We start from the raw sequence: 16240 nt of genomic DNA, 5'->3' as shown, positions 1-16240 counted from the left end.
AAACACAATGCTCTTTACGGTATATTAAAATCTGTATAGATTCTAAATATCAATGTGGTATTAATTGTTATACTGATTTTAATCTTTATTTCAATTTTGATAATTAAATCTATTTTATTTTCTCTTATTCACTATTTTTATTGATCTAATTGTACTTTATTTTTATTGAAGTATAGTTTACTTACAACATCATTATAATTTCTATATATACATATATGTATCTAAAGTGAAAAGTTGTTCAGTCTTGTCCAACTCTTTGTGGGGACTATACAGTCCATGGAATTGTCTAGGCCAGAATAATGGAGGGGGTAGTCTTTTCCTTCTCCAAGGGATCTTCACAACCTAGGGATTGAACCCAGATCTCCTACATTGCAGGTGAATTCTTTACCAACTGAGCTATCAGGGAAGCCCATATATACATATAGATTTATCTATATGTATAACTGAATTGCTTTGTTGTGCAGCAAAGTGATTCAGTTATACATATATATATATATAAATTTTTTAAAATATTCTTTTTTGTTTTGACTTTCATAGGATATTGAATGTAGCTCTCTGTGCTATCCAGTAGGGTATTATTGTTTCCCCATTCTATATAATAGCTTACATCTGCTAACCTAACCTCCCACCAATCTTCCACTCCATTCTTCTCCCAACCGTCTCCACCTTAACAACAAATTAATTCTGTATGTTCCTGAGTCTGTTCTGTTTGATTGATGGGTTTATTTTTGTCACATTTTAGATTCCACATATTAGTGATATCATGTGGTATTTGTCTTTCTCTTTTTGACCGAACTTCACTTAGTATGATAATCTCTACTTGCATCCATGTTGCTGCAAATAGCATTATTTCATTCGTTTTCATGGCTGAGTGATATTTCATTGTACATATGTACCACATATTCTTTATCCGTTCATCTGTTGATGGACGTTTAGGTTGCTTCCGTGTTTTGGCTATTGTGAGTAGTTCTGCTGTGACTATAGGGGTGCATGTATCTTTTTGAATTAGAGTTTTGACTGGATATATGTCCAGGAGTGAGATTGCTGAATCATATAATAATTCTATTTTTAGTTTTCTGAGGAACCTTCATATTGCTTTCCACAGTGACTGTACAAACTTAGATTCCCACCAACACTGTAGGAGGGCTCCCTTTTCTCCACATCCTGATCAGCAACTGTTACTTGTAGAGTTTTTAATGATGGCCATTCTTATCTGTGCAAGGTGGTACCTTGTTATACTTTTAATTTGCATTTCTCTAATAATTAGAGGTGTTGGGCATCTTCTCATGTGCCTATTGGCCATTTGTATTTCATGTTTAGAGAAACATCTTTTTAGGTCTTCTGCTCATTTTTTGATTGGAGTGTTGGTTTTTTTTGTTGTCGAGTTGTAGGGGCTGTTTGTATATTTTGAAAATTAAGCCCTTGTTAGTTCCATCATTTGCAAGTATTTTTTCCCATCCTGAGGGTCATCTTTTCATTTTGTTTGTGGTTTCTTTTGCTGTGCAAAAGCTTATAAAATTGATTAGTCCATTTTGCTTAGTTTTGCTTTTATTTTTATTACTTGGGAGGCTGACCTAAGCAAACATTGGTACAATTTATGTCAGAGAATGTTTTGCCTATGATCTCTTCTAGTAGTTTTATAGTGTCTATAAAGAAGGGGAAACTATAAGGTACAATTTGTCTAAATTCCATATGTAATCAAGGTCATAGACATTAGAGATCATGTGAAGTGCATGTCATCATCAAAGGTTTGATGGCAAACTTTCAACAGGACAGGTCTGTCCTATGTTTAAGTCTAGGTCATTTTGAGTTTTTCTGTATGGTGAGATTGTGTCTCTTAACACTATTGATTTAAAAGTGGCTGTCCAACTTCCGTAGCACCACTTGCTCAAGAGATGGTATTTCTCCAATTTTATACTCTTGCCTTCTTTGTCAAAAATTTGTTGACTCTAGGTGTGTGGGTTTATTTCTGGGCTCTCTACTCTGTTTCATTGATCCGCATGACTGTTTTTATGCCAGTCCCACACTGTCTTGATTACTGTGGCTTTGTAGTGTTGTCTGAAGTATAGAAGGGCTATGCCTCCTGGTTTATTCTTTTTCCTCATGATTGCCGAGGCAATTCTGGGTCTCATATGGCTCCATAGAAAATTTAGGATAATTTGCTCTAGTTCTGTGAAAAACATCATGGGTAATTTGATAGGGATTATATATGGCTTCACTGGTAGCTTAGGGTTTCCCAGGTGGCACTAGTGGTAAAGAACCTGCCTGCCAATGCAGGAGACATAAGAGATGTGATCCCTGGGTTCGATCCAAGGGTTCAATGCCTGGGTCAGGAAGATCCTCTGGAGGAGGGCATGGCAACCCACTCCAGTATTCTTGCCTGAGGATTCTCATGGACAGAGGAGCCTGGCAGGCTACAGTCCATGAAGTCACAAAGAGTCAGACATGACTGAGCAACTTAGGACTCACGCTTCACTGGCAGCTCAGTGGTAAAGAATCTGTCTGCCAATGCAGGAGATGCAGGTACAATCCCTGAGTCGAAAGATCTCCTGGAGGAGGAAATGGCAACCTACTCTGGTATTCTTGCCTGGAGAATCCCATAGACAGAGGAGACTGGCAGGCTCTGGTCCATGGGGATGCAAAAGAGTTGGACGTGACTTAGCGTCCTAAACAACAACAGGACATTAAATCTGTATACAGTTTTAGGCAGTGTTGCCATTTTAACAGTAGTAATTCTTTCAGTTCCAGATCATGGGATATCTTTTCATTTCTGTGGATCACCTTTAATTTCCTTTATTAATTTTAAAGTAGGGGAAATTATAAGGTACAGTTTATCCAAATTCCATATGTTATCAAGGTCAAACGTATTAGAGATCATCTGAAGCGTTGTGCCATCATCAAAGATTGACGGCAAACTTCCGGCAGGACAGATCTGGAGATCTTGGGAAAAGTATCTCATCAGATGTTGTCTGTTTCAATTTCAGAAAATCTTTGCTTTTGCATTCCCAGATGATGTGCAGGTCCAGTTAGAGTTTGGTGCTTTCTTTAGGTGTGTCATGTGAACCAAGTGTCTATTCCTCAGAGTTTGGCAGCACAAGGATTTGGTCACTTGTCCCTAATAGGGTCCTCTCCAATGAGGTTGAGGAGAGTTCTTCCAGAGGTATCTTTTCCAATAGATACAAGCTCCAGGTTGCAAGATGTGATGCTTAAATTCTTCCTCTTCCAATAATATACTAGAAAAAGATTTATCTACCAAAACATGGTTATTTTTTTCCATTTATTTTTATTAGTTGGAGGCTAATTACAATATTGTAGTGGTTTTTGCCATACACTGATATGAATCATCCATGGATTTACATGTATTCCCCATCCCGATCCCCCCTCCCACCTCCCCCTCCACCCGATCCCTCTGGGTCTTCCCAGTGCACCAGCCCTGAGCACTTGTCTCATGCATCCAACCTGGGCTGGTGATCTGTTTCACCCTTGATAATATACATGTTTTGATGCTGTTCTCTTGAAACATCCCACCCTCGCCTTCTCCCACAGAGTCCAAAAGTCTGTTCTGTACATCTGTGTCTCTTTTTCTGCAAAACATGGTTATTTTAAATAAAAGCAATTAGGTATTTGCAATATCGGAATAGCCCTCCTTATGGCAAACGTGTGTCAAGAGAAGCAGAACCGAAGTGCCTCAGGTGTCTGTGACTGTCTCAAAGGGTGAGAGTTGATAAATTCCAAAAGAGGTGATTCTAAGATTTAGAAAGACCAACAGCAATGCTTTCAGTTGAGGTATCTGTGGGAGTAGGGGACTCTATAAATTTTGCCAATGGAATCTTGGTAATGCCATTAGTGCATTTGGCTAAACCAGAGGAGTGAGGGTGGTATGTGCAGCGAACGTGTTGTAAAACTAGCCAAACAATACAGACTTCTCAAAGCACCTGGATAGTGAAATGGACTCCTTGACCGCCAGGAAGTTCAAGAGGAACCAGGAAGGGAGAGTGTTTTCCAAAAGGACTTTAGCGACAGCAGCGGCAAGTAGCCTGTCTGCAAGGGAAGCCTTCACTCTAGTGTGGAAACATATAGACCATGACTGAAGAATATGTATACTCATGAGACAAAGGACACTATGGGAAACCATTTCCAGACTTTGAATGGTCCATTATGCAGCTGAAAATGTCCAGGAGCAGGACAAACACGCTTCCCTGGGTTGAACTTTAGATGGATGGGATAAGTGAGGAAGGTATTTTTACAGCCTGATTAATGTTTCCCCACAAATATTCCTTCATGAGTGCTATCCTTTTGTTAGTAGACCAGTGGCTTAATGCATGTGCAGTGGTGAGGAGTGAGAATTTTAGAATCTCCAGTAGTACTGGGTTGTCACTTGATCCAAACCAGAGCTTTCTCTTTTTATCAAACCAAAAGTTAACTGAATTTCCAGTCTCTTTTTCCTTTTTGGGGGGCCAACTTTTAGGCTTCTCTAGCCAGTTTTTCTAAATTTTCATTTGGAGAATACTCCTTTGGGTGATGACAGAGGTCTGGCTACTGCTGTCCCCTTTAATGGCAGCATTCCTTATGAATTGGCAAGGTGATTTCCCTGAGCTTTCTGAAAATCAACTTTAGAATGCTCCAGAATCTTAGTACCCCCAGGTAAAAGTAAATTTTCTAATAATTCCCAAACATAGGGGCTATTTAAATTTTTTTTCCACTGAAAATACAGAAGTGTTACAGAGTCCAGGCTGAATCTGCTTGAGGCAGAACAGACCTGTGCATCCTGGAGACGAGCTGTTGAGGCAAGGAAGAGCCAGGCAGGGCGCTGGCTGACGGAGAAGCTGGCAGGCTAGTGCCTCACAATAACCATCTAACTAGGGGCTGAAAGCCAGGTTCTCTTCTAGATCAGTGATGGGCAGGGTGGGGTGGGGTGGGGGTGGTGGGGGTGGTGGGAGGTGAGGAAGCAAAGTGAAAAGGCCATTAATCTTGTGAACATCTCGTAGAATGGCAAGCCTCAGGCAGGAGAGGTGTTAACTTCCTGCTGTCTACAGGTGGACAGGGTTCTGAACAAAGGCACTTTAGTTTAACAGTCAGGCAAGGGGGCAGGAGTCTCTGACTTGTCATTTCATATGATCATAATAACACAAACAACCAAAAAGAAGTCAAAGGAACAGTTCCAACACGGACTCAGAATTGCCTTCTTCTCTGCAACAGAAGCACCTTGCTTCCACAGCATTCCAAAATTATGAGCCACTCTGAAAGCATATTTACTACTAGAATAAATATTGACATTTTTGCCCTTGGCTAAAGTACCAGCCTAGAGAAGGAAATGGCAACCCACTCCAGTACTCTTGTCTGGAGAATTCCATGGATGGAGGAGCCTGGTATGCTACAGTCCATGGGGTTGCAAAGAGTTGGAAACGACTGAGTGACTTCACTTTCTGAGGTTCGTTTCTGAGGTTTCTTTTTCTTTCTGAGGTTCTTTTTGGAGAAGGAAATGACAACCCACTCCAGTGTTCTTGCCTGGAGAATTCTGTGGACAGGGGGGCCTGGTGAGCTACAGTCCATGGGGTTGCAAAGAGTCAGCCATGACTAAGCAACTAACACACACACAAAGTACCAGTCCATGTAAAAGCATATATTTCATCCTCTTGGGTGGTAGTAGCCATAGGTAAAGATGCTGCCTCAACATCAAAAGAAGTTACAGTTAAATAGCCAGCACAATATTTGTGGTTGTCACCTTTTAAATAAGAACCATTACTGAACCATGAGAAGTCAAAGTTATCCCGAAGAACTTCCCATAGATCGTCACAAGGAGTCAGGAGGTGGCCCATCACTGTTAGTCAGTCACAAAGGACTTCACTGGTGATGGAGGAGAGAAGAATAGTGGGGTTAAAAATCTTACAGTGTACAAGAGTTATGTGACAGGCAGTTAACAAAGACTTCAGAGAAGGTGAGTTCGCTGATTGAGAAACGTTGAGTGTGATAAGAACTCAGGAGAGCTTCTAGTGCATGGGGTACAAAAATGGTTAAAGGAGATGCAATAATGATTTTCTTGGTCTTGTAAGTAGCTAAGTCGTGTCCAACTCTTGCAACCCCATGGCACAGTAGCCCACCAGGCTTCTCTGTCCATGGGAATTTTCCAGGCAAGAATACTGGAGTGGGCTGCCATTTCCTTCTCCAGGGAATCTTCCCGACCCAGGGATCAAACCTGGGTCTCCTGCATTGCAGGCTGATTCTTTACCTACTGAGCTACAAGGGAAGCCTCTTGGTAACCCGTTGATTTTCTTGGTCATGTTAACCAAAAGGGCAGAGGAACTAAAGGGTCTAAGCCAAGGAGGAGCTGTAATATCCAGTGGGTCAACAGTGGTCACTGTGCTTTTGAATGAGTACCACAAGTTTATTCCCTTCCTTTTCATATTACAAAAAGGAAAAACAAATCTGATAATTGGGATGCCCAAGGGCAAGTGGTTGTTAAGTCATTCAGTCCTGTCCAACTCTTTGCAACCCCAAGGACCGCAGCATGCCAGGATTCCCTGTCCTTCACAATCTCCCAGAGTTTACTCAAACTCATGTCCATTGAGTCAGTGATACCATCCAACCATCTCATCCTCTGTCCTCCCCTTCTCCTCTTGCCGTCAGTCTTTCCCATCATCAGGGTCTTTTCCAATGAGTCAGTTCTTTGCATCAATTGACCATGATTTTAGTTTTTGAATGTTGGGTTTTTAGCCAGCTTTCTTGCTCTCTTCTTTCACATTCATTAGGAAGCTCTTTAGATCCTCTTTGCTTTCTGCCATTTAGCATGGGATCATCTGCATATCTGAGGTTGTTGATATTTCTCCTGGCAATCTTGAGTCCAGCTTGTGATTCACCCAGCTTGGCATTTCTTGTGATATACTCTGCGTATAAGTTAAATAAGCAGAGTGACAACAGCCTTAATGTACTCCTTTCCTAGTTCTGAGCCAGTTCACTGTTTCATTTCTGGTTCTAACCATTGCTTCTTGAACTGCACACAGGTTTCTCAGGCCAGTGAAGTGGTCTAGCATTTCCATCTCTTTAAGAATTTTCCACTGTTTATTGTGTTCCACACAGTTAAATGCTTTATCGTAGTCAATAAAGCAGAAGTAGATGTTTTTCTGGAATTCTCTTGCTTTTTCTAGGATCCAACTTATGTTGGCAATTTGATGTCTGATTCCTTATCAAATTCTCCTTTAAGGTCTTGAAAGCCTTGTTGTTTGATTTTTCTCATAAAACTGGATTGGGTGTTATTGTTTAGTAAAAGGTATAGAGGTTTAGGCATAAGATATAAATTTGGAGTTCAGTTTTGGCAATTAGCAGTTAGCTCAAGAAAACCTTGCTGTTGGTGCTTAGTTTTTAGATTTTGGGAAACTGAAGACATCATGAACTCTGTCTGGATCTATCTAGGTATTAGTTCTTGCTCTGCTATCAGATGCCCTAATATCAAATCTGGATTTGGGCAAACTGTGCTTTTTATTTTTAAGGCTAAAAGTTTTAGCAAGGAGATGCTGGCTCCTGTGAGGAGGTTTGAGGTGGAGAACAAAGTAGCAAATCATCCACATCTTGCAACAAAATAGGACCCCTAGGGAACTTTTTATCATTCCGTTCAACCTTCAGAATTTGTGAGAAATAGAAAGGACTCTTAGTAAAACCCTGAGGTGTTACTGTCCAGGAAAACTGTTTCTCTTCCCAAGTGAAGGCAAAAAGATATTGGTTAACTTCATCAACTGGAATTCTAAAGAATGTACTGCATAAATCATTTACAGCAAACAAATTGCAACCAATGGGCATGGGAAAGGATTTTAGTAAATATGAAGGTGAGAAACAATAGTTTCAAGGCATAACAGTGCTGTTTATTGCCTAGAGGTCCTGGACAAACTTCCACTTGTTCTCACTGGTAAAGTGGGAGGGTTACAAGGGCTGTACTAGGGATGACGAGTCTGGGAACTTTGTCGTCCTCTGTTACGGGCTTATTATATTATGGGCTTCATTCCTCAAAGGGCTTCTTTACTTATGCTCCTGTTCCTGCTCAGTTGCTGAGTCGTGTCTGACTCTTTGCGACCCCGTGGACTGTAGCCTGCCAGGCTCCTCTGTCCATGGAATTTTCCAGGCAAGAACACTGGAGTGGGTTACCATTTTCTGCTCCAGGGGATCTTTCCAACCCAGAGATTGAATCCGCTTCTCCTGTATTGGCAGGCGGGTTCTTTACCACTGAGCCACCTGCTAAGCCTTTTCTTTACTTATGTGCTTAGTCACTCAGTAGTCTCCAACTCTTTGTGACCCCGTGGACTGTAGCCCGCCAGGCTACAGAAGTCCAGGGAATTCTACAGCCGAGAATACTGGGTGGGTTGCCATGCCCCCCTCCAGGGTATCTTCCCAACCTAGGGATCGAACCCAGGTCTCCCACATCGCAGGAGGATTCTTTACTGTCTGAACCATCAGACAGTAATGGGAAGGGAAGCCCTTTAGTTAAAATGTATCAATTAATTCTGGGAAGAAGCTTTGTGGGATCCATACGAATCTTGATGGGAGATACACTGTGTTTACCCAAACCGATCCTTGGGACGGAAGATCCCCTGGAGACGGAAATGGCAGCCCACTCCAGTCTTCTTGTCTGGGAAATCCCATGGTCAGAGGAGCCTGGAGGGCTGCAGTCCATGGGGTTGCAAAAGAGTAGGACAGGACTCAGCAACTAAAAAGCAACAGTATCAGTTGGAGATTTTGTTCATGAGGGAGGTGAGAATGGATTTGATAGGGATAAATGATGAGTGTTTATAAAAAAAAAGTCAAAATTTCACTTAATTCATTCAAAATTCATTACTTTGATGATTAATGTCAAACTCTAGACTTATTTCCCCATTTTGGGAGGAAGAAATTCCAGCATGATACTTCTCTAAGGTGTCTCAGCCTAATAAATGGATAACAGCAGAGAAACCAAGGAGAAAAGGGTGTGCATTTATCAGAGGGGCTAAAGAAAAAGGAATCTGTCCATGCAAAGAAACCACTTGAAGTTGTTTGGAGAGTCTCACTATCTGAGCTGCTTTAACATGTATCAGCAGGGGCTCCTTTCGGTAGTGGCTTTGAGCACTGAGAGTGTGACTTTGGTGTATGTTAGGACCTGAAGAGAATCATCGTCAATTTGAAGAAATGTTGGTTAAGAGGGAAAATTGGGAAGAGCTCTGTTGCTTCCTAGGACCCCCCCAATACTGAGAGTTGGAAGAACATTGGAAAGCCTGATTATAAGGCTGAAGTCACCTAAAATGCTTAAATTTGTAACAATCTCTTTTCCAATAGCCTGGCTCTTTGCATTAGCAACAGAAAGTCAGGGGTTTTTATTTTCACTTAGGAGGATTCGTTTGTTGGAGTCGAAGATGAAAAATTTTGGCATTCTTCTTTTTAGGTGACTCATCTAGTGTTGGAAAGAGCTGGTTTGCCCAATGAGCTACATCCGGAGGGGACATAGATTTCCATTCCATCCCGGTTCTTTTTACTAGAAGGGAAAGGTTCTGGTTCAGTCCATTAGTATACATAGAATTAAAAGCTACCTGGGTGGAATCAACATCTGAGGAATAGTCCAGAATTTAGAAATAATCTGACATTAGTTGTTAGATGAGGAAACAGTGGAAACAGTGGCAGACTTTTATGGGGGGGGGGGGGGGGGGCTCCAAAATCATTGCAAATGGTGACTGCAGCCATGAAATTAAAAGACACTTCCGCCTTGCAAGGAAAGTTATGACCAACTTAGACAGCATATTAAAAAGCAGAGACATTACTTTGCCAACAAAGGTTCATCTAGTGAAGGCTATGGTTTTTCCATTAGTCATGTATGGGTGTGAGAATTGGGCTATAAAGAAAGCTGAGTGCAGAAGAATTGATGCTTTTGACCTGTGGTGTTGGAGGAGACTCTTGAGAGTCCCTTGGGCTGCAAGGAGATCCAACCAGTCCATCCTAAAGGAGATCAGTCCTGGGTATTCATTGGAAGGACTGATGTTGAAGCTGAAATGCCAATACTTGGGCCTCTTAATGTGAAGAACTGACTCATTTGAAAAGACCCTGATGCTGGGAAAGACTGAAGGCAAGAGGAGAAGGGGATAACAGAGGGTTAGATGGCTAGATGGCATCACCGATTCAATGGACATGAGTCTGGGTAAACTAGGGGAGTTGGTGATGGTCAGGGAGGCCTGCAGTGCTGCAGTCCATGAGGTCGCAAAGAGTCAGACACGACTGAGCGACTGAACTTAACTGAACTGACGTTACTTGTAATAGTCTTGAACAGATACCAGGTTTTTGTGCTCAGGTCGAAATTTTGTTCCAATCAATGGTCTTTGGAAAAGCTCTAGGAATTACTCAAAGATGTCACTTAGGATTGCCTGAGTCTGATTACATAATAAATTAGTAGGCTTGCCTCCCATTTTTAGTACTAAAAACCTTTCAGGATTTTCCTAATTAGCATTTTTCACCCAGTGCTGGGCCTGGTCTTCACTGATAAGCATATGAACAAGCTGATTTGAGTCAGAGAAACCAGGTTGATACGTTTCAATGACTATATTAAATTCCTTAGCAAATCTGTGAGGATCTTTGATTATTTGGGGAAAACCTTTGACTGTGGTTCACAGTTCAGCTTTGGCCCAGGACACATAAGAAACTAAGGGTTTAGCATCTGGATCCCCGGAAGGTTTATTTTAAAGGGACAGGTTCTGGCAAATTTAGAGGAAAAGGTATTGGGCAGAGTTTTAACCAAAAAGGGGAATTTCATACAAAAGATAATTTGTACGGTGACCTGCTGGTACAGAGGAGACATAGGAGTTTTAAAAAAGGGAAAGATGAAGATGGCACCAAAGATGAAGTCTAACCACAAGGAGCCTTAGGAGAGAGATAAGATGGCACCATAGGTGGAGCTTGAGACTAAAAAGCCAAGGAAGAAGAACCTGAGTCTTCCAGGGCCACTTTATCCTAAATTTTAAATAGTTTGTTTTTCTCAGTTGATCTTAAAATCTTAGTTTTCAAAGAGGTGATTTTAGACTCCTGATAACTTTTGCCAGCCTCAAAGTACTAATCAAAATTAGGCATACCAGTCAATTCTGGAAAGTTTTGAGTTGTTTACTATGATTCCGTTCTAAGGAAATTAAGTTTGGGGATTTCAAAAGTTTCCCATAATGGCCATTGATATTCTAAATTTGTTTTGGTCAGCTTGGTCCATTTTGTTGCAAATGCACATGAAGAAGGACAGCAGTTTTTAAACATAAAATAGGTTGTATTGTGGGTATCCTCACAAACTTAAATAAGTGGGATCCCACTTCTCAGAGGTTTTTTCTCTAGAGTGAAGAGCAATTTCCAAGCAGTTCAAATAGTTCAACTCAGGCAGCTTGCGAGCTAATACTAACCAATTCTAAGGTACTAGCCAAGACAAAGGCTTTTCCAGCCAGTTTACAGAGAACAGCTCCTATTCCAAAGGAATGGGTGCAAAGCTGAACTGCCACATGCTTCATTGCTTCAGCAAAGCAGCCCCTGTTCTGGATAGAATAGGTCAGTGCTTTCTCAGCCAGCTTTGGTTGAAACAGTGATCCCAAGGTCAGACTGACGTGCCAAACGGGGACTTGCATACAAAGTAAGACCTTAACCCGAAAGATGAAACCTTAAAGTTGATCTCAAATAAAGCCTGAAGAGTTGCGAAACCAAAGAGGAAGTGAGCTTGGATCCAGGAGAAATATAAACCTTCAAGCTCCAGGGTCAGTGAGAAAAGTGCCGAGTGACAATGGAATCGATTGTGGGAACTGCACCGGTTTGCTCCCTAGGCTCAGAGCTTTCGGGGTCTTCTCTGGTTCCTCTACAGCCCGTCGAAATGTTTACCTGAAACAGACAGCCAAGTATTTCTCCAGAAAATATGGATGTATTCAGGATCAGCAGGGAATTACAATTCGAGATCTGCAACCATGTTGAGCCACAGGCAAGTCTCCCCACAGCAAGGAAAGGATAGCACTTTTATGAAGAAGAAACGGAAGTTGGGAGGGTTACAGTTAACAAAGAGTTCAAGGTTTTTCATTGGTTAAATTCTGCCAGGAAAGGAGAGGAGTATTTCTTTTTCCTGTTGGACTCCGCTATCATTTTGGAATATGATATCTCCTCCTCTGGTCTCTGGACTCTATTTAGTTGAGGTTTCTGTTTATGTTTTTACAAAAGGGTTTCAGGAAGTATCTTGATTTATCCAGTGTTTATGTGTGAGAAGTCTGAAAAATGTTATACCGGGAAGGTGGGAACCTGTTGCCATTACTGTAGGTTAAGAAAGGGTATTTACTCTGCCTGCATATAGACCTGTGTGTGCCCACATGTTTACACTGAAAGAACTGCACAATTAAAGACATCAGTCATGTGTACACTCTGACTCATATTATGGTAGCACAATATGAGAAGAAAGGACTGTTTTCTCAGCTACTTGTTCAGATTATTGCCTCTAGGCAAGTTAGTGGAATGATTTCAAGTCAACACTCAGGATCATCTATGTTAGGGAATAATTATCAGCCCTAAATGAATACAAGTTGTACCCTGGAAACACAGTTGTCTGTTGGGATCCAGAGGGGATTGTTTCCAGGAGCCTCCCACCACTAAAATTCAAGGATGTTCCTGTCTCTTATATGTTATAAGATGGTGTTACACATGGAACGCAGTGGGTCCTCTACATCTGCACAGATTCAACCAATCAAGATCTGAAATTGTCTTCCTGATATTTCTATGTTATTATAACTTTGGGATATTGTTTACCTTTCAAATTTATATAAGGAGTGCCAGCAATTTTATTATTGATAGTGATCAAGTTTGAAGCACGCCTTTTTCTTAGACTTTGTATAAACATTATTTTAGGATAAAGAATATCTTGAAATTTTAAGTTAGCAGTTGTAACTGCTTATCTGTTTGAATCAAGATTTTAATCTATATTTGTGCAATCAAAACAAGCAAAAAGAAAGACATGAGATGATAGGCTAATGTCCAGTGCATGCATACATGCTAAGTTGCTTTAGTTGTGTCTGACTCTTTGTGACCCCATGGACTGTAGCCCGCCAGGCTCCTCTGTCCATGGGATTCTCCAGGCAAGAATACTGGAGTGGGTTGCCATGCCCTCCTCCAGGGGACCTTCTTGACCCAGGGATCGAACACGCATTTCTTACATCTCCTGCAGTGGCAGGTGGGTTCTTTACCACTAGCACCAATTGGGAAGCCCCTAATGTACAGTAGCAACCATCATTTAATAATCTTTGTGTTCAACTTTTTAAGTCTAAGCAGCTTCAATTGTCTTACTGATTGAAATGATAATAAATGCTATATATATTATTTTAAGAATAAATCTATAATAATTAATAGCCCTGTTTATATTTTTACTTATTGAGATTATATGTAAGATTTTAAGAGAAGTGTTCATTTGCTAACAGCACTTAAGACTACTATTCTCAGTTATTAATTGAGAAAGTGAACCTGAAAAAGAGAGTTAGCACAGACAGTGGGTTAGGAATTCTAAGGAAAATCTAATTTTAGACGTTTAGGGTTTGATGTAGAGACATTAGCCTACATTGTATAATGTATTTGTAGGCTATTGTTATAGTTTTCCAAGGAGAGTTAGGATGGAAAAGGTCACCAAAAAAGTCAAAAAAGAAGGAGAGTACAAAGAGCTAAGCTTAAGTCTTGAAGGCATTTCAAGATTGAGAGAAATACGTAGAGGAGAAATTATGTAGCATATATTGAAAAATGTATCTCATAAAAATCCAGTTTGAAATACAGAGAGTCCATCTACATTCATGCTATAAGGCAAATATTATTACAGTTATGCCCTAGTTTGAAATCCCTAGTTCAGAATGCCACTGATGCTCTTGTCATTGGGAGATGGATTCTGTTTCTCTACCCCTTTGAATGTGGCCTTGGGTCTTGCTTTGATTAATGAATGTGTCAGAAATGGCACCTTTCTGTTCTGTGCATCTTCTGAGCCAGTCATCAGGCCTTGTACTCTCTTGTAGTGTACATATCACACGTGAGGAAGCTCAGCCTGATCTAGTTGTCTTGAAGATCAAAGATACCTTGCGAGAAGCCCAGACATTCTAAACGTTGAAGATGAACCCAACCTGGGCCAACTTCTCAGCTAGGTGCAGCAGCATGCTTATTTAACTTATATGCGGAGTACATCATGAGAAATGCAGGGCTGGATGAAGCACAAGCTGGAATCAAGATTACCAGAAGAAATATCAATAACCTCAGATATATAGATGACACCACCCTTATGGCAGAAAGTGAAGAGGAACTAAACAGCCTCTTGATGAAAGTGAAAGAGGAGACTGAAAAAGCTGGCTTAAAACTCAACATTCAGAAAAATAAGATCATGGCATCCGGTCCATCACTTCATGGCAAATACATGGGGAAACAATGGAAACAGTGAGAGGCTTTATTTTCTTGGGCTCCAAAATCATTGCAGATGGTGACTGCAACCGTGAAATTAAAAGATGCTTGCTCCTTGGAAGAAAAACTATGACCAACCTGACAACATATTAAAAAACAGAGATATTACTTTGCCAACAAAGGTCCATCTACTCAAGCTATGATTTTTCTAGCAGTCATGTGTGAATGTGAGAGTTGGACTGCAAAGAAAGCTGAGTGCTGAAGAATTGATGCTTTTCAACTGTGGTGTTGGAGAAGACTCCTGAGAGTCCCTTGGACTGCATGGAGATCAAAGACGTCAATCTTAAAGGAAATCAGTCCTGAATATTCTTTGAAAGGACTGATGCTGAAGCTAAAGCTCCAATACTTTGGCCACCTGATGTGAAGAACTGACTCATTGGAAAAGACCCTGATGCTGGGAAAGATCGAAGGCAGGAGGAGAAGGGGAGGACAGAGGATGAGATGGTTGGATGGCATCACCGATTCAATGGACATGGGTTTGAGCAAGCTCCGGGAGTTGGCGATGGACAGGAAGGCCTGCAGTGCTGCAGTCCATGGGGTCACAAAGAGTTGGACACGACTGAACAACTGAAGTGAACTGATTACACTGAAAGCCACAAACTAAAACCATGAATACTGAATGAATTGATGAAAACTGTATACATATGTAAATAACTAAGATGCATCATCTATTTGCATTAATCAAATAATGTCATATTCATGTGGTAAGAATTGTTTGCCACAGACTTCTGGTGTGGCATTTTATTCATTCACTGCTGTCATGATAATCAGTAATCTTTTGACACATGTGACAGGTCAAATAAGGAAGGAAAAAGTAGTTGCCAAAATGCTTACATTATTCAAGTGTAGGGAGATTTTCTCAGAAAGAGAGGACACCAAAACGCTTAATGTTGTCAATTTGAAAAATTATATGCCAATCAGAAACTTTCATTTTGCTGCCTGTGTTTATTGCAGTGCTTGGTATGTGATTTCATTTATGTGGCAAAAATCATTCTCTTATTTCATTTACAGAATCATTGTATAATACATGTAGTACATTTAAAACTTTCACTTTTATTAGAATTTTCACTTGAAAGTTCAGGGAAATTAGAATAATGACTAAAGGAATTGTGTAGAGTTGATATACACAATTATTATTAGTTTCCTTGAACTGCTTATAAATGGCTTATACACTGTTGAAAAGTTAACTATTTAAGGTCTATTTTGTTGTCTTATGTGATATATTTAAAGACATTAGCTGTTTCAAAACTATAGTTGTCAATGGCAAAGAATGAAGAATGAAAATAAATTTCTGAAAAGTACATGCAAAGAATTTTTGTCAAAAAATAATTTATATTCATAGCAGAAATAAAAGTCAGTTTTGTTTATAAAAGTTGCTTAGCCCAAATTTCTAAAAATTTGTCACTTATTCATATGTTTTATAACCATATTTACTTGTATCTAAGTATGAGTAGATTAAAATATTCATGTAGTCATTCAGGTTTCTTTCTCAAGTTTATTTCTACAAAGAAAAAATAATGGAAGAGATTTATTATACTCCATTGATTTTCTTTAAGGCATATCTAATATTCTTGCCTGCTATGAGAATGGTACTGTGTTTATTTTATTTTATTTATTTTTTTCATTTATTTTTATTAGTTGGAGGCTAATTACTTTACAATATTGTAGTGGTTTTTGCCGTACATTGACATGAATCAGCCATGGATTTACATGTATTCCCCATCCCGATCCCCCCTCCCACCTCCCTCTCCACCCGATTCCTCTGGGTCTTCCCAGTGCACCAGCCCTGAGCACTTGT

At 40.3% G+C, this 16240-nt stretch overlaps 1 long non-coding RNA gene across 1 annotated transcript in view; it reads left to right on the top strand.

Annotated features, from left to right (window-relative positions):
- LOC122700649 overlaps positions 1-14116 on the top strand; it is a 99930-nt gene extending 85814 nt beyond the window's left edge. The window contains exon 4 of the long non-coding RNA XR_006342851.1: positions 14007-14116. This is a non-coding gene — a long non-coding RNA (uncharacterized LOC122700649). The remainder of the gene's footprint in view (positions 1-14006) is intronic.
- The last annotated feature ends 2124 nt before the right edge of the window (positions 14117-16240 follow it).

This window comes from Cervus elaphus, chromosome 9 (genome assembly GCF_910594005.1).
Source record: "Cervus elaphus chromosome 9, mCerEla1.1, whole genome shotgun sequence".
Classification (NCBI taxonomy): Eukaryota; Metazoa; Chordata; class Mammalia; order Artiodactyla; family Cervidae; genus Cervus; species Cervus elaphus.
The sequence above is the reverse complement of the archived record's forward strand: the minus strand, read 5'-3'. Positions and strand labels throughout refer to the sequence as shown.